The sequence below is a fragment of the Trichechus manatus genome, unplaced genomic scaffold (assembly GCF_000243295.1).
Source record: "Trichechus manatus latirostris isolate Lorelei unplaced genomic scaffold, TriManLat1.0 scaffold00238, whole genome shotgun sequence".
Taxonomy (NCBI): domain Eukaryota; kingdom Metazoa; phylum Chordata; class Mammalia; order Sirenia; family Trichechidae; genus Trichechus; species Trichechus manatus.
The window spans coordinates 3,038,607-3,060,740 of NW_004444174.1; the positions used below are offsets into that span (position 1 = coordinate 3,038,607).

General features: G+C 36.7%; 1 pseudogene; it reads right to left on the reverse strand.

The window, feature by feature from the left end:
- Positions 1-20,267: 20,267 nt before the first annotated feature.
- LOC111822930 (uncharacterized) lies at positions 20,268-20,364 on the reverse strand (annotated as a pseudogene).
- Positions 20,365-22,134: the final 1,770 nt, after the last annotated feature.

Consider the following 22,134-nt stretch of genomic DNA (forward strand, 5'->3'; position numbering starts at 1 on the left):
TGGCAGGGGGAGGGAGAGATGGTTTGGAAGCAGCAAGGAGCTGCCAGACCTGAGTCAGCCAAGAGCCTGAAACTTTCAGGCCCGAGCAGTTTGTGGGTGAGCGGTGAGGCAGGCAAGCGGCTGTCCCCAGGAGGTACGTTTTCTACACTGGGAGAAACCCAGTGCAAGAGAATCTACATGGCCACCCAGAACCAGTGAGAAGCAGCCCTCGGATCTGGCGAAAGATAAGTAATTGTGTACGGCCTATCGCGCGGATCAAAAACACCCCCCTTAGGGAAAAACCTCTCTCCCATTTACCTCCCCACTCACTGTTCTGCAATGGGTCACAGACAGGCTTCAGCAATGGCTGAGTCCCCTGGGCTGAAAGTAGGATCCGTCACACGCCTGGAGCCATTCTCCCTGCCTTGGAAGGTGAACAAATTAACAAACGGGAAAAAATAAACTGCCAGCTCCCCTAAGCCAGGAACCCAGGGTAGGCACAGCTTCTTTGCCTAAGCAAAGACACAAGGGATCCATGGACTTTCAGTGCCTTTCCCCCTGCATAGACTTGTGTGGGCTCATCTCAACAGCATAGGCCCTCATTAGCACAGTACAACAGGGTATATACTGGAAGTCTAACTTCAACTCTTTCAGCTGTGAAGTGATGGGTTCTTTACATTTGACACTGCTCTACCCATTAAGCAGGGTTTTCACCTGCCCACATCAGGGGCCTGAGAACTGGTGGCTCCACACACGCCACCTAGCCACCTGCGATAGGGGCCCATGAATAAGAGCTGTCCCCCCAGTCCTTACAGCCAACAGCATTAGGTGCTCATAGATTGGCTGCAAAACCCACTCACCCAAGTGCTGTAGGGAACAGGGACACGCCTTCCTCCTGGCACTCAGGGGCATCCGTCAGCCCCCTGCCTTGCTCAGAGTGTGTCCCCCTGCTGCATCCAGATGCCTGTGCCTACACCAATCACCCATACTTTTCTAGGACTGTAAGTGAGAGCCTACACAGCACACTTGGTGGCTATCTACCTGAGCACCTGAGCTGAATCCATACAGGAGGAGTGGGTGGAGTCCTGACCTCACATACCTAGTAATAGATCTAACCACCTGGTGACAGGACATTAGAGCTTCAAAGGTGCCAATAATCAAATTAACTCATACAAGCAGCCTATTTGGGCATATCAAAACAAAACAAGAAGCTAGGACAAAGTAAGCAAACATAAAATAAATATAATAACTTATTGATGGCTCAGAGACAACAGTCAATATCAAATCACATAAAGAGGCAATCCATGGTGGCTTTAGCAAGCCCTCAAAATAATCTAGAAATTTTCCAGAGGAGGAAAATTTCTTGGAATTACTGGAGGCAGAATACAAAAGATTAATATACAGAACTCTTCAAGAAATTAGGAAGGAAATTAAGCAAAACGCAGAACACGGAAATTAAAAAGATTAGAGACGAGCATAATGACAAATTTAACAGGCTGCAAGAATCGATAGAGAGACAGCAATCAGAAATCCAGAATGTTAACAATAAAATTTCAGAATTAGACAACACAATAGAAAGTCACAGGAGCAGAACTGAGGCAATGGAAGTCAGAATTAGTGAGATCGAAGGTAAAGCACTTCACACCAACTTATTTGAGGAAAAATAAGATAAAACGATTAAAAAAAATGAAGACACCCTAAGAATTATGTGGAACTTTATCAAGAGGAATAACCTACGAGTGATTGGAGTACCAGAACAGGCGGGGAAACAGAAAATACAGAGAGAATTGTTGAAGATTTGATGGCAGACAACTTTCCTGATATCGTGAAAGATGACAAGATATCTATCCAAGTTGCTCATCGAACCCCACACAAGGTAGATCCCAAAACAAAGTCACCGAGACATATTATAATCAAACTTGCCAAAACCAAAGATAAAGAGAGAATTTTAAGAGTCGCTAGGGATAAACAAAAAGTCATCTACAAAGGAGAGCAAATAAGAATAAGCTTGTACTACTCAGCAGAAACCATGAAGGCAAGAAGGCAATGGGATGACATATATAAAGCCTTGAAGGAAAAAACTGCCAGCCAAGAATTATATATCCAGCAAAACTGTCTCTCAAATATGATGGCGAAATTAGGGCATTTCCAGATAAAGAGAAGTTTAGAAAATTTGCAAAAACCAAACCAAAATTACAGGAAATACTGAAGGGAGTCCTCCAGTTAGAAAATGAATAACGTCAGATAACAACCCAAGACTAGAACACAGGACAGACCAACCAGATATCAACCCAGATAGGGAAGTCACAAAAACAAATCAAAGCTAAAACACTGAAAATAGGGACTGAGATGTCAATATGTAAAATATGACAACATTAAAACAAAAAAAGAGGGAATTAAAAAATGTAGACATAGATTTTTCACATGGAGAGGAAGTCAAGGCAGTATAAAGAAATAAAAGACTGGTATAAACTTAGAAAAATAGAGGTAAATATTAAGGTAACCACAAAGGAAACTAACAATCTTCCAATTCAAAATAAAAAAGTAGAAAAATATAAAGACTCAGCAAACACAAAATCAACAACAATGAAAAAGATGAAAAAAATCTTTTTGAAGAAAAAAGTTATATCAGCTTTAAAGGAACAAGATTAAGAGTTGTTAAAAATAATCAAAACTCAAAGAAACTGAAACATAAGGTTTATTCTGAGCAGTTATTCTATATGCATATAGGGAGACCATTCTGACTGCAAAAAAGCAAATGGCTTGAAATAAACTAGTTACAACGAGGCTTATAAAGAAGAGGAAGGAGAAGAATAGATGATTAACAATTTACTAATCTTAATGTAAATTTAGAGACCATCTCAAGAATATATTTGGCAGGCTGAATACTAACGACCGAAGACCACACAAGTTGTGGAATGACATCAAGGACATCATATATGAAGAAAGGAAAAGGTCATTAAAAAGACAGGAAAGAAAGAAAAGACCAAAATGGATGTCAGAAGAGACTCTGAAACTTGCTCTTGAAGGTAGAGTAACTAAAGCGAAAGGAAGAAATGATGAAGTGAAAGAGCTGAACAGATTTCAAAGGGTGGCTTGAGAAGACAAAGTAAAGTATTATAATGAAATGTGCAAAGACCTGGAGTTAGAAAACCAAAAGGGAAGAACATGCTCACATTTCTCAAGCTGAAAGAGCTGAAGAAAAAATTTTAGCCTCTAGTTGAAATTTTGAAGGATTCTACGGGGAAAATATTGAACTCTGCAGGAAGGCCCAAAAGAAGAAGAAAGGAATACACAGAGTCAGTGTACTAAAAAGAATTGGTCAATATTCAACCATTTCAGGAGGTAGCGTATGATAAAAAGTGATGGTACTGAAGGAAGAAGTCCAAGCTGCACTGAAGGGAATGGCGAAAAACAAGGCTCCAGAAATTGACGTAATACCAACTGAGAAGTTTCAAAACATATGCAGCTCTGGAACTGCTCACTTGTCTATGTCAAGAAATTTGGAAGACAGCTTCATGGCCAACTGATTGGAAGAGATCCATATTTGTGTCCATTCCAAAGAAACATGATCCAACAGAATGCAGAAGTTATCGAATAATATCATTAATATCACACGCAAGTAAAATTTTGCTGGAGATCATTCAAAAGCAGTTGCATCAGTACATCGACAGGGAACTACCAGGAATTCAAGCCAGATTCAAAAGATGACATGGAACGAGGGATGCCATTGCTGATATCAAATATATCTTGGCTGAAAGCAGAGAATACCAGAAAGATGTTTACCTGTATTTTATTGACTATGCAAAAGCATTCAACTCTGTGGATCATGATTAATTATAGATAACATTACAAAGAATGGGAATTCCAGAACACTTAATTGTGCTCATGAGGAACCTGTACATAGACCAAGAGGAAGTTATTCAAACAGAACAAGGGGATACTGCATGGTTTAAAGCCAGGATATGTGTGCATCAGGGTTATATCCTTTCATCATACGTATTCAATCTGTATGCTGAGAAAATAATTTGAGGAGCTGGACTGTATGAAGAACACGGCATCAGGATTGGAGGAAGACTCATTAACAACCTGTGATATATAGATGACACAACCTTGCTTGCTGAAAGTGAAGAGGACTTCAAACACTTACATCCTTAGGTATGGATTACATCTCAACATTAAAAAAAAAAACTCTCACAACTGGACCAATAAGCAACGTCATTGTAAATGGAGAAAAAATTGAAGTTGCAAGGATTTCACTTTACTTGGACGCACAATCAACACCCACTAGAGCAGAATCAGGAGTTCAAATGAAGTGGTTCATTGGGCAAATCTGCTGCAAAAGACATTTTCAAAGTGTTGAATAGCAAAGATTTCACTTTGAGGACTAAGGTGTATCTGACCCAACCATGATATTTTCAATTGCCTCATATGCATCTGAAAGCTGGACAATGAATAAGGTAGACTGAAGAAGAATCGATGTCTTTGAATTATGGTGTTGGGAAGAATATTGAATGTACTGTGGACTGCCAGAAGAACCAACAAATTTGTCTTGGAAGAAGTACAACCAGAATGCTCCTTAGAAGCAATGATGGTGAAACTTCGTCTCATGTACTTTGGACATGCTATCAGGAGGGACCTGTCCTTGGAGAAGGATATCATTCTTGGTACAGAACAGGGACAGTGAAAAAGAGGAAGACTGTCAACCAGCTGGACTGACACAGTGCCTGCAACAATGGGTTCAAGCATAACAGTGATTGTGAGGATAGTGCAGGACCAGGCAATGTTTCATTATGCTGTACATAGGGTCGTTATGAGTGGCAGCTGACTAGATGGCACCTAACAACAACAATCTTAACATGATTGATTAAACCCTCCCCTCCCCCCTTGTACTGAGATCAACTGATATCTAGTCATAAAGTGGTCTCTGTCCCTCTAGCCACCTGGGGGGGGAGTGATATTTTTAAAAGGCTGGCTTCCAACAGGAAAGAAAAGATAAGCAACTTTGGGTGCAAAGATCACTAGAAGGATTAATTTTTGGTCACGAATTTTTTTATGATTAGTATTTGGTTTCATGGGTAAGAAAAACCTTAAAATAAAAGTAGAATGTCTGTTATTAATTTTTCTCTTCAACAGAGTTGATCCTTAATATAAAGTTTAAAAGCAAGAAATTAATGGGATTATATCTTTAATGTTTTGAATGAAAGCCTAGAATTCCAAGGCCAGGAAAAATATTCTTCAAAATCAGAGATGAAATAAAGACAACTCAGACAAACAAAAAAGTTTGGAGAATTCATTGCCAACAAGTCTGCACTAAAATAAATAATAAATGGATTTTGTGACAGGTTGTGTTTTTCAAAGACAGAATAGTATTTTCTGTCCCACATAGTCTTCTTCAAGGTGACCTTGCCACCACTCAGTCAAGTGTTGGCAAGGATGTGGAACAACTGGAATTCTCACACGCTGATACCCGTTGCCATCAAGTCGATTTTGACTCATAGCGACCCTATAGGACAGAGTAGAACTACCCTAAACAGTTTCTTAAGGAGCAGCTAGTGGATTCGAACTGCTTACCTTTTGGTTTGAAGCCAAACGCTTGACCATTGTGCCGCCAGGGCTCCCGCACACTGATAGTAGGAGTATAAATTGGTACTACAATTTGGAATACTGAAAATACACATGCCTTGATGACCCAGTAATTATACTTTAGATATTTATCCAAAAGAAACATGTACATATATTCACCAAAAGAAAAGGGTCAGAATATGCATAACAGCATGATTCATAATAGCAAATCTGGAAACAACTCAAATATCCATCAATATTTGAACAAATCAGGAGTCAGCAAACTTCTTCTGCAAAGAGCCAGATAGTGAATATTTTAGGCCTTGTGGGTCATATACAGTTTCTGTTTACATATTATTTTCTTGCCTTTTTTTTTTTATAATCCTTTAAAACTATAGGGGGCCTGGTGGCACAGTGATTTAAGCATTTAGCATCTAACCAAAAGGTCAGCAGTTTCAATCCAGCAGCCCCTCTTTGAAAACCCTATGGGGCAGTTCCACTCTGTCCTATAGAGTCACTATGGGTCAGAATCGAGTCGATGGCAATGGATTTTTTTTTTAAATATAAAAAAACAAACAAAAGAACTATGATTCTTATCTCTCAGTCTGTACAAAAACAGGCCATAAGCTGGATTTTGATCATGGACCATAGTTCGCTAACTTCTGAAACAGAAAAAATAAATCATAGTATATTGATATCAGGGGATATGTACCAATGATACCAGGGTTAGAGGAGAAGGTGACAAATTTTTCTTTAGAAGGCCAGATAGTAAATACTTTAGGCTTTGCTTGCCATATGGTCTGTATCACAACTTCTCAACCCTGCTGTTGTGTTACAAAAGCAGTCATAGACAATATGTGGAAGACTGAATGAGATGTGTTTCAACAGAACTCTATTTGGAAAACCAGAAGCCATTGGGCTGTAATTTGCTGACTCCTGTTATAGAACAGTGAGAATGAATGGACTATAAGAATAGAAACATGGTGGATGAATCTCACAATCATAATATTGATCAAAGAAACCAGACTTTACAATTGTCCTAATATTAGTTCTGGTGCTCCTATTCTATCTTTAAGTTTTTGTGTAGTGCCTGGGATCTTAAAAACTTGCCAGCTGCCATCTAAAGTACAACAACTGGTCTCTATTCACTGGGAGCATGAGAGGAAGACAGACGGTCAGGAATCAGTAGAGGAAATGGAATATGTGTCCAATTGCCTCCATAAACAACTGCTATCTTTGCCATGAGACCAGAAGAACTGGATGGTGCCCAGATACCAACACTGAATATTTAGATCAAGAATTCTATTGAAGAATCTTGATCAAAAGGGGGAAAATGTTAAACAGAATTTAAAATTCTCATGGAACCCAGACTTCCTGGAGCCATTGAAGCCAGATGAACCTCTGAAATTATTAACCTGAGGAAATCTTTAAACTTTGAACTGAAACTATCACCTGTAGTCATCTTTGAATCAAATGATAGCTTAACCTAATTAGAAAAGAATGTCTGCATTAAACATTATACTTTTTTAAAGAATTATCTATATGTGATCAAATTGACAACGGCAATTCAAAAGGATAGATGAGAAGCTTAGGGTGCAGTGAGTAGTGTTGATGATCATGAAATAGGACAGTAACAGTTGTTGAGAAAGGTGGCACAATTTGAAGAATGTATCTAAAGTTTCTAAACTGTACATATAGAAAGTGTTGAAGTAGTAAACGTTTTCTTGTATATATTTTAGCCAAATAATAGTAATAAAGAAGCCATACTTTTAAAAGCATTTACAGAATAATCCCATTTATATGAATGTTAAAACCAATCATTGGTGTAGAAATCAGGAGGATGGTTTTTTATGAGGGTTGGGATAATGACCAAAAGCTGGCACAGAGTGGCTGCTGAGACCTTGGTAGTACTCTGTTTATGCCCGTATATGTTATATAGGTGTATTCACTTTGTAAAATCTTTTAAACTGTAGTTGTAGAATATGTGCACTTTTCTGTATGCATAGTCTACTTAAATAAACATTTATTATAAAAAAATAAAATCTGTTACTGAAAGGATTTTAACCTCGCTCATTTATTCTATTGTGATGGTAATTGGTGCTATAGCATGAAGATCTTCAAACTGAGAAACACTGACTCCTGGAAAGACTTTTCAAGGGGTAAGTGGTCTCACATAGTGTTAACACAATAGATTTCAGGATCCTAAATGTTCATCTATACGCTTACCTAAAAGTGGTATGCCTGTGAATGTCAGCCAAGAACTTAAAATTTCCCACAGTATTTTTTTTTGCACATTCACCTTTCTTCTACTTTACAAAACATATCCATATACCTCACCTATTTAAATCTGTCTAAAATCTGTATGACACCAAACAATTGACAATTTAAAATATAGCTTTGAGTTAAAAAATAAATGACCCCAGTAATGTCTGATGTTTTTCCAATTTTTTTTCTATACAACCAGGTTAAAGTTAATGTTTTGTAGTTAATTTCTGAAAGACTATTGGTCTACAACTAATGTTGTTGTTAGGTGCCATCAGGTCGATTTTCAACTCATAATGACCCCATGTGACAGAGTAGAACTGCCCCATATGGTTTTTTAGGCTGTAATTTTTACGGGAACAGATTGCCAGATCTTCTCCCTGTGGAGCTGCTGGTTTTTTTTTTTTTTTTTTAATTGTACTTCAGATGAAGGTTTACAGAACAAATAGTTTCTCATTAAACAGTTAGTACACATACTGTGTTATAATAATGGTTAACAACCCCACGACATATCAACTCTGTCCCTTCTCAACCTTGAGTTCCCTATTACCAGCTTTCCCTTCCTGCCTTCTAATCCTTGTCCCTGGACTGTTGTGCCCCATTAGTCTCGTTTTGTTTTATGGGGCTGTCTAATCTTTGGCTGAATGGTGAACCTTGGGAGTGACTTCATTGCTGAGCTAAAAGGGTGTCTGGGGGCCATAGTATCTGGGTTTCTCCAGTCTCTGTCAGGCCAGTAAGTCTGGTCTTTTTTTGTTAGCTGCTGGATGGGTTTGAACCACTAACCTTTCGGTTATTAGCCAAGCACTTAACTCTTGTGCTACCAAGGCTCCTTCTATAACTAATAAGGAGTTCAAATAATAGAGGAATATAGTTGTAAAATTTTTGTTGTATCCCCATCTACTTATTTATGAGAAGGTAGTTTTCAGTGCTAGCATCTATTAAAAAAAAAAAAAATGAATAAATGCTGGACGCAGTCTCACTCTAGCAAAAAGTAATAGTCATCTAAGGATTTATCAGACAACTGGTGAAAAAGCTTCGTCTATCACATTTGGAGATGCTTGTTTAAATTATCCATCAAAATGTGTGACATTTGTATTTTTTAATCAATAGTGTATCATAAATATTTATAACAATAACCATCCAGAAGAAAATTTGAGCCAGACATTTTTGATCAGAGGAGAAAATCAAATGTCAAGTTATATGTTTGTGTCAGAGAAATAAGATAGATGATAAATATTTTCAGACATCAAAATATATTTTCAAATAAAATTCTACACAAAATTCAGACTGGCAATACAAGTTTAAGAGGAAAATGAACAATGGAAAACTTAAGAATGTTCAAGAAAAGCTTGTTCATGCATTTTTAAAGGGTATGAACATAGGAGTTAAATACCTATCATATAAGAGTCTGTTGAATTCATTTTTAAAAAGTATTTCAAAGGTTTTATTTTAAGAAGTCAGTATTTATCATATGCAGAAATCACTTCCTTTGCAGCCATTCCGTGGAAGAAAGATGTAGCAGTCTGTTTCCGTTAAGATTTACAGCCTTGGAAACCCTATTGAGCAGTTCTAGTCTGTCTTGTAGGGTTGCTATGAGTCAGAATGCACACAACAATGGGTTTGTTTTGGTTTTGGTGAACATTTAGAATTTATGAAATATTTTAACCTAAAACATTTGTGAGGAAGTACATAATTTTACAAATTTCTTAAAGAGGCATGTGACTAAAAAAACTTGAAAACCCCTACTCTAATGAATCCAATATCATTACCCAAACAGGCTGTATTTTTAACATTTCCTCATGATTTGATATTTATTTGACTTAATAGTATTTCAAAAGCAATGTGTAGCCTCAAGCTTTGTAAATCGCATTTAAATTACTCTTGAGTTTGTGTTTTAATACAGATTTTGTTATAGCGGCAAAACCTTTTGCTTTTTAGGCCAAACATTGAATGAAATCTAATAATTATGCTAAGCTTTTTAGTGGAAGGCTATTTATTGTCTGTTTCCAAACACTTGGCTTTGCTAGCTGTATCACTATTTGCAAGCAACCTGATCTTACTAAGACTAAGCAGGCAGTCAAGTAGAAGCTATATCTTTATTGCCCATCTTGTTCAATCCTGTGGATTTAATTTACTGGTAGAGATAAAGGATACTTAATATACATGGGCTTATGCTTTAGAGTTTCTAGACCAATTTTTGCATGGAGAGCGTTAAGGTCATTTTAGAGTTCAGAGGCTGGCTCAGGCAATGTTCCAGGCACTTAAACCCGTTGCCATCAAGTCGACTCTGACTCATAGCGACCCTATAGGACAGAGTAGAACTGCCCCATAAGGTTTCCAAGGAGTGGCTGGTGGATTCAAACTGTCGACCTTTTGGTTAGCAGCCTGAACTCTTAAGCACTTTGTCACCAGCGCCCTCTAGGCACTTACTGCTGGTAAAGTAAGTGCTCAGTAAAGAAAAGGAATCATTATTAAGAGTTGATTTTGAGAGTTAAGAGTAATTTGCCCAAGACTAATCCCCTGCAGGCTGACCTCCCAGAAAAGCGTTGAGCTCCTCTAAAGCTCTGTGGAAACCAGCAGTGGCCTGGTACAAAAGGCAATCAATTATGGATTACTACAAGGCTTAGACACCAGCATCACCTCTTCATCCATCACACCACGGGAAGCTTTTCTTCTCCAACATCCAACTTACAAGTCCCACGGCCCAAATTTGGGATCTCTCTTCAGAGTCTGACTTCTGGATCTGCTAGTTCTCTGTTCTTAATGGGGACCTGCTATTGCTCTTGTCTCGCTATTGCTCTTGGAGTTTTCTCCAGTAAATGCTGTCCCAGCAGATCTGGTGTGTGTGGGCTCCCTGGTCATATGCTTTTGTTTGTTCAACAAAGTACAATCCATGTGCTATAAATGTATACACATGTGAGTGAGAGGGAAGAAACGAGACCAAAAAAAATTACAGAAATTGCAATGCTGATGCCACCACATTATAATTCCTAATATCTCATTCTCAGAAGATGGATCTGCAAAATGTGACTTCATATGGTTACTGTGAGGATTTCATAAGACACCACTTGTAAAATACTTGAGTACCTAGTGTTCATTCATTCATCAATGTATTTTGTCATTCATTTTACTAATGATAGTAATGGTACTAGTAAATTCTCAATAGATATTAGGCATTATTTCATTAATAGAGTTTTAACTACATAAATTTCTATAATTAAAATTATTTTATTTTTAAAGTAGCCTCCAATAACATTAAAAAGAAAAACACAATCCTGTTGCTGTCAAGTCTATTCTGACTCATAGCAACTCTATGAGACAGAGGAGAACTGCCCCATGGGGTTTCCGAGAAGTGGCTGGTGGATTTGAACTGCTGACCTTTTGGTTAGCAGCTGAGCTCTTAACCACTGTGTCACCAGGGCTCCCCATTAACATTAGCCATGGCTTTATGTAATGTATAATTTATTTTAATCTACTTCAGTATAAACACTGTATGTATATGTTGTGTGTGTATGTGTGCTTCTATGTACTAGTTAGTTTTAATCTTCATTACACCCTATAAACAGTTAGATAATATTGGAACACATATAGCAGAGGTGATTTGATTTTATTTGAAAGAGCTACTCAACAGCCCATACCCCATACAAGCACATAAATTCCTCATTTTATATCTCATAAACAACAGAACCTACATTAATTGTAAGCTTAACAAATGCTACAAAAGTTTTTTTTTTTTTTTTTTTTTTAATGAACTAAGTGGTGTTCAAGTCATGGAATTAATGAAGAATACCTGTCCTTCATTAAAGAGTATATAATAATCTAAAAAACTCAATAGACTATAGCCTTTAGAATGGTATATTTGGTTTTGGATTCCTCCTTAATTTATGGTTTGTCAAATTTTCATCACCTCACACAAAATAGATGTTTAGCTAAATGTTTAGTTAAATCCTGCCACAAGAATATTGTTGCACCTGCTTGATGCTGTTGGAACATTTAAAAACATAGAGACCCAGGAATTCGCCAGACTCAGATAATGGGTTTGTGTCTGTCTTTGTGCGGATTGGTCTTTGTGATAGAATTCAGACAGATACTTGCTATTATTGTAACATACTACCTGTCAGATGAGATTATTTCACCTACTTCTACCTATTATAGGCTTATTTACCAAAAAAAGGTAATAATTCTGGAGAACAAATTCATTTCTGATAAATCTGCCATATAAATCAATGGATAAATAAACATGAATTTTAGTTTTCACATAGTGCTATGCACATTGGAAGTTGCTTCCAAAATGCTTGACTCAATGTGAAATATGTTTGGTTTGTATTATGATGGTCATACTAGAAACTTTTTTATTTGTTGTTTACAGCAAGGATGGCAATTCAATCAGCAATTCCCTATTTCAATATCATAATAAAGGAATTGAATCTTAGTCTAAAAATAATTCTTCAAAATGTAAGTATAATTATGCTTTATTTTTTATTTTAAAAGCAATACATGATAATTTTGGAAAATTTATACAGATAAATAAGAAACATTCCTAGTTAGCCCAAATTCCACAATCTAGAATTCATTAATTTTTAAGAATTATTCTCACCTATTTGCTAGCCTATATTTTAGCCATAGATATTTTCCTCTCTTTGGTATAGTTTAAGCCTTGAAATTTCAAAGGAAAATAATGTTATTCATTCTACTTTCTCTAGCTTTGAAGACAGAAAATACTGTAAAATATTCTTAGCTCAAATTCCAAGATGATTAGATACATGGTAATTTTGATTTGAAAGGTTAAAGGGTGCCCTAGAAATTGGATGAATTTCATGAGTGCAATAAAAAATTATTAAATACATTCCTAGGCTCTGTCCTAGGTGTTGTTAAGACAGCTGCAAATATTGAGGTCCTAATTTTGAAGGACCTCAAGGCCTAACAAAAGGAGAAGGCAAAGTCATAAGCACCCAAACATTACTCTGTGTGAACACTGTTACAATACAAATGATAAAGTGCAAAGCTGAGACACAAATGAAAGGAGTAGATTTGGAAGGATATGGGTTAGTTCATCAGGAAGTGGGGCTTGGGAAGTGCAGTTGTAGGAAATTCCTCATAGATTTTGTAGCATATTCAAAGACATGGATTCATGAAAAAGCATATTGAGAAACTTAGAATGGTTAGCATGGCTATTTTGTGGGTTTGCAGTACGTATGTCAAGGTCTGATGTTTTAGGTAAGGTGGGAAACATGAATAAGTGAAGACGATCATGAGTGGTGGAGGATGTGGCCAACTGGGAAGCATTTGATGCTCCAAAAGGAGTAGCAAATCAATTAAAACACCTATGTTTGCCAGCTTTGCCCTCAAGACACACCTTCGTATCCTATGAGAAAGAGGTAGAAAAAGAGGTAAGAAGACGTTATTTGGTTTGTATTCCAATTTGGAAGAGTCCCTGAGGGTGGTGCAAATGGTTAAGGACTCGACTATTAGCCAAAAGACTGGCTGTTCAGATTCACCTAGAGGCACCTCAGAAGACAGGCCTAGCGATCTGCTTCGACATCCACACATACTGGAAACTCTATTGAGCAGTTTTACTCTGTACACATGAAGTCACCGTAAGTCTCAAACGACTTGACAGCAACTAGCAACAACAACAACAACATCATAACCAATTTGGACTTCATTCTTTGGCTAGGGTTTCTTAACCTCAGTGCTATTGACCATTTGGTAATTTTTTTTTGTAGAGGATAGTCTTGTGTATTGCAGAATATTTAACAGCACCCTTGGCCTCACCTACTAGATTACAATAACAATCCCCCCACCAAGTTGTGACAACCAAAAATATCTCTAGACATTGCCAAATTCTCCAGGGTGGGGGCGTGGTTTGTCCCCCAGTTGAGAACTACTGGGTTCAATAGTCATCAAAAAGTTTTATGTAATGAAGTTATGTGATAAAATTTAGGCTTTAGAAAGGAAATTCTGGCATCAGAACAAATAAGTATTGTGTGGGGAATGGAAAAGGCAGAGAGAAACAGGAGGAAGCTAGAGCTTGAATTCTATTGTGATAGCCTTCTCTATTATTATGAATAAGAATTTCTCAAGGAGCAAAATAATAATGTAAGCAAAACAAATATTTAGCTTTCTGTAAAAGGCCAGCCCACAGACTTTTGACCATTGCCTCATATTCTGAATGAACTGTTACTGCCAATTATATAATATTATTAATCATATGTTGTGATGTTGTGCTTAACAAGCAGCTGTGTCTTACATAGTATTTTATTCTCTATGGCTTTTGTTTCTGTAGACATAACTATCTTAAATTTGTTACTTTCTATTCTCCATTGGTAATCATAAAAACAGAAGTTTGATTACTATGAAAAAAAGTATTAACATACATAGAAATGCATCTCAGATGGGACTGTAGAAATCATAATGAAAGCATTTGTTATGGCCATTATAGAGCATTTATTCCCTTTATACCTATTTATTTAAATAGATAGTGTCAATTATGTGCCAGACACATTGTTTTGTTCTGAAGACACCATAATTAGTAATAGTGATGTTCTTGCCCTCACAAGCTTAGAATATAGTAGAGGGATCAGATGTTAATCAAATCATACAAATAAAAGTGAAACTGTAACTACAGAAAGAAATGTGAAAAAGAGTAGGACAGAAAATTTTAGTGTAATGATAGTGATCACATTAAGTCACAGAGTTATAATTATATTTCAGTGTAATCAAACAAAGTGACTCCTTTAGAGCTATGGCTCTGGCATAGGGGCATACTCTATCTTTGTGAAAAACACTTTAAACTATATCTGAACTGATTTACTGCTCTACAAAACCGTTTTTTTTTTAATCATTCTATATAGTCTCATAAAAAAAGTCCAATATAAATTGAACTTCATGAAATAAGACTTATTTTGTAAAATGTAACCCATAAAATACAGAGAATTAAACAGTAGCTATAGACAGAATTTCCACATTCTGTTGGATCACCTTTCTTTGGAATGGGTACAAACATGGATCTTTTCCAGTCAGTTGGCCAGGTAGCTGTCTTCCAAATTTCTTGGCAGAGATGAGTGTGCACCTCTAGCACTGCATTTGTTTGTTGAAACATCTTATTTGGTATTCCATCAGTTCCTGGAGACTTGTTTTTCACCAGTGCCTTCAGTGCAGCTTGGACCTCTTCCTTCAGTACCATTGGTTCTTGATCATATGCTACCTCTTGAAATGGTTGAATGTTGAGCAATTCTTTTTGGTACAGTGACTCTGTGTATTCCTTCCATCTTCTTTTGATGCATCCTACATTGTTCAATATTTTAGCCATAGAATCCTTCAATATTGCAGCTCAAGGCTTCAATATTTTTCTTCAGTTTTTTCAGCTTGAGAAGTGCTGAGCGTATTCTTCCCTTATGGTTTTCTATCTCCAGGTCTCTGTGTGTTTCATTATAATACTTTAATTTGTCTTCTCAAGCTGCCCTTTGAAATCTTCTGTTCAGCTCTTTTACTTCATCATTTATTCTGTTCACTTTAGCTACTCTACGTTCAAGACCAACTTTCAAAAGTGGTTGCAGCAGTACATCGACAGGGAAATTCCAGAAATTTAAGCCAGATTCAAAAGAGGACTTGGAATAAGGGATACCCTTGCTGATGTCAGATGGATTATGGCTAAAAGCAAAGAATACCAGAAAGATGTTTACTTGTGTTTTATTGACTATGCAAAGGCATTGAACTATGTAGACTATAACAAATTAAGGATAACACTGAGAAAAATGGAAACTCCAGAACACTTAATTGTACTCATGAGGAACCCGTACTTAGACCAAATGGTAGTCATCCAAACAGAACAAGAGGATACTGCATGGTTTAAGTCAAGAAAGGTGTGCAGCAGGGTTGTATCCTTTCACCATACTTACTCAATCTCTGTGCTGAGCGAATACTCTGAGAAACTGGACTATATGAAGAAGAATGCAGCATCAGGATTGGAGAAAGACTCATTAACAACCTGTGATATGCAGATGACACAACCTTCCTTGCTGAAAGTGAAGAGGACTTGAAGCACTTACTGAGGAAGATCAAAGACTACAGCCTTCAGTATGGATTACAACTCAACATAAAGAAAACAAAAGTCCTCATAACTGGACCAATAAGCACCATCATGATAGAGAAAAGATTGAAGTTGTCAAGGATTTCATTTTACTTGGATTCACAATCAATGCCTATGGAAGCAGCAGTCGAAAAACCAAAGGACGCATTGCATTGGGCAGATCTGAAGCAAAAGACCTCTTTAAAATGTTAAAAAGCAAAGATGTCAGCTTTAAGGACTAGGGTGCGCCTGACCCAAGCCATGATGTTTTCAATCACCTCATATGCATGTGAAAGCTGGACAATGAATAAGGAAGACTGAACAAGAATTGATGCCTTTGAATTACGGTGTTGGTGAAGAATATTGAATATACCGTGGACTGCCAAAAGAAGGAACAAATTTGTCTTGGAAGAAGTACAGCCAGAATGCCCCTTAAAAGCAAGGCTGCAAGACTTAGTCTCACATAATTTGGACATGTTATCACGAGGGACCCGTCCCTGGATAAGGACATCATGCTTGGTAAAGTAGAGGGTCAGTGAAAAAGAGGAAGACCCTCAACAATACGGATTGACACGGTGGCTGCAACAATGGGCTCAAATATAACAACAATTGTGAGGATGGTGCAGGACTGGGCAGTGTTTTGTAGTATTGTACACAGGGTTGCTATGAGTTGGAATCGACTCGACAACACCTAACAACAATGTAGACAGAGTGGAGATTTAACACTGTTATACGGGAAGAATTTTGCTTAACACAAGACTGAGTTTTTTCTGTAACTAATATCAAATACTATGATCTAAAGTTCTTATTTTAACCAATCTTTACTCCACAGCTCATTTTGCCATGTAAGGCACATGATAGGTAATCAATAATGTTTGCTGAATGAATGACTGAAGTGAATGAATGAGTTGATAAAGCAGCTACTATATGTAAGTCACTGTGAAACGCATGACCCTGCTTTTAAGAACCTCAAAAACTAATAGGAAGGGAACGACAGCTAAACTTGTGCTAAAATGGGTAATATTGGAAGTATAGAAGTGTGATTTAGAGAACTTTCTAATAAGTACAAGGGAAAAGAAAAGATTTAGTTCCTGTGAAACAATTACCTCCTGTGGACATCTTTTTATAAAACATAACTATATTTTCACCAACAAAATACATAGCAACAAGATGAGGAATATTTTACATTTTTGCAAATCAAATGTCTGTTTTATTCTCATATCCACTTCTGTATTCAACCTGTTGCTATATGTTGTACTGATTGAAGTACATGAAGAAAATCTAGCCTTATAAGCATATGTTCCTAGAAAAGAAAGAAGCATTTTAATGGCCTTTTCAGGTAATTGTGGATGTTCCTCTTTAATACAACACCAAAACTTGACAAGGGGTAGATTTATAAACGTTAATATTCTCAGAAACGTCTCTTAAGTGTTGGGAAGCTCGCAAGGTCATGGTGGTGGATATAAGTTTTTGAAAATTTTAGTTTTTGCTTGAGAGCTCAAGTTTTATCATAGGAAATAAATAATATTTTCCTGTGAGTGACAGGCTCACTTCACGCATTTTTAGGAAAATATGTGCCAAATAGCCAAGCCTGAATAACTGTAAAAACTAGTTGCCATTGAGTCAGTTCTGGCTCATGGTGAACCCGTGTGTGTCAGACTAGAATCGTGCTCCGTAAGTTTTTAATGACTGTCTTTTTTCAGAAGTAGATACCTAGGGCTTTCTGCTAAGGAGGTTTTTGGTTAGCAGCTAAAATCTTTAACCATTTGCCCCACCTATGGATTTCTGAATAACCATAATTTGTTGTTAAATTGTTATTTCAAGTGCAAATGGTGTTCCTCGAAAAAAGCTGTTAGTTCAACTTACCACACAATCACAAAAGTGCTTTTTCTTGAGACCACCATTTGAAGCAGAATCATTAAGCAGAATATTAAAAGACATGTACTCAAGGGTTAATATTTAATATAAATTAATAAGTTTTACTGCTTCAACAAGGGCATTTTTTAAGTGAAAGGGATTTATTTAACTACAAGGGCATGGTAAGTAGTAAAGAATAGAATGACTAGTACAGTCTGGTGCCACTGCCTTGATTCATGTTACCCACCAGCAGGCACTACCGGTTTTACTCACTATCGTGTAAATATCAACATATGAAAGAGGTAAAGGCAAAAAAAAAGTCTTATTATAAAAATAATTCTAATCACAATGACCCCCTGAAAGTGTTTCCGGGACCCTCCAGGGTTCACAGACCACATTCTAAGAGCTTCGTCTGTGGTAATGATGAAGTAACTACTTGCCTGATTTAATAACTTTTTATTTTCGTCATTGTCTCTGGTCAAGCTCAACTTCTTTTATTTCTTTTGTTGACTTCAGGTTGATTTTCTTGCCCTAACTTATTTTTTTCTGTATGTGAATAGCTGCAGCCATAAAGATAAGTACTTCCAGGGGCCTATCTACAGAAAATGGCGCCTATGGTGATTAGTTTTAAATTGCTGAATGATGTCTCACAGTTGGCGATGGAAACTGCGATTCTCAGTAGAAGCTGCTCATTAGTGCCCCTCCTTAAGCAGAGCCCAGGGCACATGCCCTACCTGCCATACCTTAGTTATGCCTCTGTATACATTTGTTACTACCCTGTAGGACGTCCCTGGGTGGTGCAAACAGTTAAGGGATCAATTACTAACCAAAACTTTGGTGGTTCAAACCCACCGAGGTACACTTTAGAAGAAAGACCTGGTGATTTACTTCCAAAAGGTCACAGTCTTGAAAATCCTATGGAGCACAGTTCTACTCTGCAGCACATGAGGGATCACCATGAGTAGGAATCAACTCAATGGCAACTGGTATTATCCTGCTGACCCCCAGGTATTGATCTTATCTATTGGTTTATATATTATATCCACAATACAACCCTTTCTCCGCTTACAGGACATAATGTTAAGAGTGGATTAACCCATGTAAGATAGTAACTGAATATTCAGCATTATAATTTGACAGCAAATGTCACAAAGTCAAACTAGAATCAAAACTTTAAATTTTTGCTTAATGGCATAATGTATTATGAGCAAATGAATAATTAGAAAAATATTAACTTACAGAAATTCTTAAACAATTTGATACAGGAATTCAAGGCGAAGGAAAAATTCAGGTAAATAAGTTTTAAACTTTTTAAAAAGTTTAAGTACCATTTAAATTTAAGAGTCAAAAGGCAGGATACCTGACATTTAGCTGTTATTTGGTTTCAACGTTTTCCTTTCTTTTATCTGTCTGGTGGGAAATTATATTCTTTCTGACTAAGTAACCATAAAAATTCCATTATCTTTAAAAAATACACTATCATTACAACAATTTAAAACAGCTATTTTCACTATACAATTTTGTCACCTTATGACATAGATAGATAGATAGATAGACAGATAGATAGAAAGGTTGGTAGATAACAGTATTTGCTTTCCATGATAAAAGTTGAGCTTTCAAGCAAAAATTGGAATTTTGGGAAAATTATGCTGTTTGATTGTTCTCTTTATTTTATTTTTTTACTCCTTCAGCAATTAAAAAAAAGTGATAGTTCAGATGTTTTATCTCAAAACAGTTTTATGCTTTTAAATTGGCTTGTAATATGAAACACTTGATCAAGAACAGATAAATTAGAATAAAGTTGCTGATGCTGGCAAAAAGAATGAATATAGTAAACGAACATTTTGGGAATAACCGCAAAGGTCACCTATGGTAGTATTTAACTTGATCATTATATGTAGAAAAGTTTGTGAAGTGTGGTTTCTAACTCTAACAGTAAAAATAAAGTGAAACGAAACAAATTGGCAAAGTTTGAGTCTGTCTAATTGATTCTTCCTCCAAATATAATGTTCGTTTTAGGAAATTTATAATTACAAGTATGTTGTAATTTATATTAAAACTATGAAGAACATCATAACTATAAATTTTTAAGATCCTTCAAGGATAGGTTTTTATACACTATTTTATTTTGTGAATTTTAGTTACATTCATGGAGTATTTAATGAACACCTACTATGTGCTAGGCCCTTAGTTAAAAACATGGTGTCTGTTAAAGGAAGTATAAAGAGGGATAGACAAACAATTGAGAATCAAAATATGCAATTATGTGTTAGGACAAAGGTTTATGTAGGCTTATATACAAATTGCTCTATATTTATTAGCCATTCGTCTACAGGAATCTTAGATGTTAATTGCAGAATCTTAGCAGCAGAAATTGCGAAATATATGTGTAGAGTTGATTCCGACTCTTAGCGACCCTATAGAACAGAGTAGAAATGCCCCACAGGGTTTCCAAGGAGCGGCTGGTGGATTCAAATCGCAGACTTTTTGGTTAGCCGCCGAGCTCTCGACCACTGCGCCACCAGGGATCCCTATACGGAACGCTTAGGAATTTGCGTGTCATCCTTTCGCTGGGGACATGCTAATCTCTCTATGCTTCCAATTTTAGTATATGTTCTGCCTTAGTGACCACACACACGCGCGTGCGCATATGCACGCACACACACATATATAAACCGGTTGCCAGCGGAGTCGATTCCGACTCATAGCCACCGTATAGGACAGAACAGAACTGCCCCGTAGCATTTCCAAGTAGCGGCTGGTGGATTTGAACTGCTGACCTTTTGGTTAGCAGCCAAGCTCTTAACCGTTATGCCACCAGGGATCCTAACTGTATATATATATTTTTAGATGAAACTATATTATCCTTGTGGTTTTCAGGAAGAAGAGCTAGAGTATGAGTTAGAATCAGCTTAGGTCTCACTTAAGTTCCTTACTAGTTTTGTGATCTTGGGTAGGCTCACCCCTTGGCTAGATTTAACATCAGTAAAATAGGGATAATAATATTCCCTCTTATTAGAGAGAGGCTTCAGTAGTATTTATATTGTTTTATCTCTAACATAAAATGAAGTTAACTGTGGCAAACCATTAGGATGAAACAGAACAGTGTAGTGATATACTGATGTTCACCATTCTGTTTACTGGAGTCTTTTGTGTTTGAAATGCATCATCCATCATCCATTGTACATTTTCAAGAGGATAGATACATTATGCAACATTTTCTTAATTCATTAGACTGTGGAATCTTCTGTTTCTGGAATACCACATGGAAATAATGTCTGCAGTGTACCATTTGGTAAGAACTGTAATACAAAATTCACAAGAAATTAATAAAAAGATTGCCAAGCACGGTTTAATATCAAATTTAGGTAAGATGGCAATATTTCTAGTAGAGCTAATTGGCATATTTTGTTTTCCTCAAATTTTATCAGCAGCCAAGGATTGAGAACATGGAAAAAAAAAAAAAAAAGAAGAAGAAAGACGGTAAGTTTATTGTTATGAACTATTAGTTCAATCACCAAAAGGGGCTTTGAAACCTCAAGCAATTACTATTCTATAATAAGAATATCTTTCTCCAGACGTTTCTCAAATTGAAACTGAAGACTTTAAATAAAAAGCAGACTAAGTAATTTAATTTTAATGGGTAGTTTCAATTTATCTCAAATGAGATGTTCGTAATGATAGAGTACAATTGACTTAGATCTGGAACCCAAAATGTCATTTTGTTTGCCATTGGCCAAAGGAAGTCAAACGGCCAGCCCAATATCTATTGGATGGGAAATTATTCTCTTCCCACAAGGAATTACTGCTAGACACATGGCAATTTCCAAGGATATTTAATCTCTTCCAGGGAAGGAAAATAGATCATTAGAAACAATAATAAAAGCCATGACAATCCTGCCTCTGGGACACAAATATTCACTTCTTTTCTGCACACAAAGTTTACTCATTCTTTCCAAAGAAACACATCCCAAAGTCTTATAAAATTACAACATTGGGCTTAAAGTTCAGGATCTTATAATCATTGCTACATCAGATTGGATGTTGCTTTTCTTGAGGGATCAGTAACATTAAAAAAACAAGTTATTTTTCTCCTACTCACATAATATACAATGAATAGCAGTTACAGAATAACTGCAGTACACATTCTAGTGTCTAGTATGTAAAGGAGAAGAATGGGAAGTACATAGTAGTTAGTAATTCTTAAATCATTTGGTTAAGTATTGTGAGAGCCCTCTGCGCTGTTGGTAGGGAACTGTCCCTGGATTAGGCCCCAATCCTATTTTTGGGAAATAGCTTCTTCAGGGCTCCCCCTCCCACCTTACCCCATGAGAGTTTTCTTCAGCCATATCTGGAAAGAACATTGGTGGCTGAGTATCATTCTCAGTTGGCATCCTCTC